This window comes from Limulus polyphemus, unplaced genomic scaffold, assembly GCF_000517525.1.
Source record: "Limulus polyphemus unplaced genomic scaffold, Limulus_polyphemus-2.1.2 Scaffold5644, whole genome shotgun sequence".
Taxonomy (NCBI): domain Eukaryota; kingdom Metazoa; phylum Arthropoda; class Merostomata; order Xiphosura; family Limulidae; genus Limulus; species Limulus polyphemus.
The window spans coordinates 25,681-28,298 of record NW_013671254.1 but is presented as its reverse complement, the minus strand read 5'-3'; the positions used below and the strand labels follow the sequence as shown (position 1 = coordinate 28,298).

General features: G+C 29.9%; 1 protein-coding gene across 1 annotated transcript in view; it reads right to left on the bottom strand.

The window, feature by feature from the left end:
• LOC106472830 (ubiquitin-conjugating enzyme E2 Q1-like) overlaps positions 1-2,618 on the bottom strand; it is a 36,594-nt gene that overhangs the window by 16,026 nt on the left and 17,950 nt on the right. The window lies entirely within an intron of this gene.

Below are 2,618 nucleotides of genomic sequence, written 5' to 3'. Positions count from 1 at the left end.
ACACGAAAACATAAATGTTTACACTAGATAGCTTAAATCTCATAACATTATACATTTATATATATTATTTTTTATTATGTTGACTTTCAGCCATGACTGGCTAACAATACAGTAGTTACAATGACATGGGACATGTGCACTCATGTTACTGTATCAAATATTATAAAACTGACCTTTAGTCTTCACAAAGTGACCTGTCTTGGCTGTGTTTTAGTAGACTAGTATTTTGTAAAATAAAGTCACATTTCCATTATTATACATTATATATGTATATAGATTTTTACTATTTAGAAACAAGTTTTTAAACTTATTTTTTTTAAAACATAGAACATTAAATATAGAAGTAAATCAAACAATTATTTTTTATAGTTACAACCTTTTAACTCGGTTGCTGCTTGATGTCGGTTGCTAAGCCTTTTAAAAATTCACACGTGGGGGATATGAAACAAAATAATTTTTTTAGGTTTTACATATACAGTTGATAACCAAAAATCATAAATTACTATATCGATTCCACAACATTCCACTACAATATATCAAGCTAGGTAACTAAGCTGTATTTGAGTCTAAAACAATATGAAATTTTGAGCATACTAAAGACACAACCTACCTCCTTGAAATATTGGTTCAAAATAAAGAGATGGCATCCTAACACATGAAAATGGCTGAGAAAGCCACTAGGGGGACATTCTGAGCTTTTGATTGGTTATTCACATCATATTTTGAAGTATGTGTATATAAGGGACCATTGCCAAAAATGGAAAGATGTGAGTGGGGCCATTGTATTTATTACACGAGCAATATCTTATAAAATAGAAAAGACAAGATGTTTTTGTTTTATATTTTAGCTTGTCTATATCAGTAATTTGAGTTCCTAATTTGTACGAAACTATAGATTTAGTATTATGACATCACAAACATCTAATTTGAACCAGTGCTGCATTCAATATACCATGTGACACACAATATCAATAGTTGTTTAACTGTTTTTTAATATTTACATTTAAATTAAGAAATTAAATAATGTATAATACTAAAATTTGAATTATAATCTACAGTTTGATACCAAACCTATTGACATAAATTTATAAAATAGTAGTTCAATAAAATTTTGAATGCAAGTCAACAAACATGATGACATGGCCTTTGACCCGTGACCCATCTGGAGAGGTTTAAAGTAAGAACTTTAAATGTATTCATATACTACATAAAAACACTAACAACAGCTTAAAGATTACATCACAAATCAAAATAAAATTTTCATCATTGACAAAACTTATTGATACATATTTGAATCTTATTTTTATATGATGCAGTGAAAACTGGATAAGTCATAATGGGCTGAGAAATTCCAGAATACAAAATTTCCAATGTTTCAGTTTACACCTTTTTCAAAGTACATTATTTTCTTCTTACTATTCAGACAGAATCCTATACCTTGAAAAACACTTAGGCCAAAATTTTGATAATAAACTATTATTCTTTCCAAGTGCAAAACAACAAAAAAAGTAAGATATTTGGGGGTATTTAAGACATTAATGCATAAATAAACAGAAATTACAAAAATATAAACAAATAAAATAAACAGAAAGTACGTTTGGAGCCTTTAGAAAGGCTTGGCTTCTTTAAATTGCCAATATTTTTTGGTCTAATTTGCTCATTAGTTTGTTCAATTATCGTGGACTAACCAGCTAATTGAAAGTTCAAATGTTATTTTTTCAGACGAACTCTTTTAGTGCCATGGACATATACAAGTCCCTCTCTAGAGTGCTACAAATGGCACATATTTCAGACACACTAACGTTTGTTTCAGCTTTGAAAAATGTTGTATTAAGTAAATGTTCTAAGAAACATGTATGCTATAAAATCAATAATTTAATAATTAAAAAAGCATAAATGTTGCATATGTACTAATAATTATTTTACTTAACCTTTCCGACAATCTGAGAAACTAATAACCTGTGAAATATTTCAGGTAATGATCTCTGAAAATATTCATACTGATATGATTAGTTAGTGAGTTACAAGTAATAATACAACTCCAGTGCTGTCTGTGCATATTTAAAAATAAACCTGGCACTGCTAGAGTTGTTTATTTATAAAATGTGGTAGTGAAAGATATAAGAGTGGAGTGTGTGTACCTGCATATAAATCGAAGATAGCTTTGATATACAGAAACATCTGTTAGCTGAGTTTTTGCAATGATCTTAAAATATAACGTTCATAAATGGAAACATGTAGATACGTAGATCTTGAAAGTAGAGTTGTTCAATTAAACAACATGTACCCACATCCATATAAACTAAGAGCGTGAAAGTAAAGAATTTACCATGTCGTTCCTGTAAAACAAAAGTTCTACCACCAAAATGTGAATCAGCGATTGGCCAGCATTTACTAGTGAACCCGACTTGTGCTGACAACTACACGAATAGCATGTTTGAAGTTGTTGCAAATGGTCAGTCGACCTTTCATCTCTTTATTTTGGAAGCCACCCTTTAATAAAACACATAAACCTGTCCTTTGCTGCCAAAAAGAATTCTTATACAATCTACACATCCTAAAGGATATGCCAATCAGTGATTGCCTTACCGGCCTACGGTGATCTGACTCATTTTATA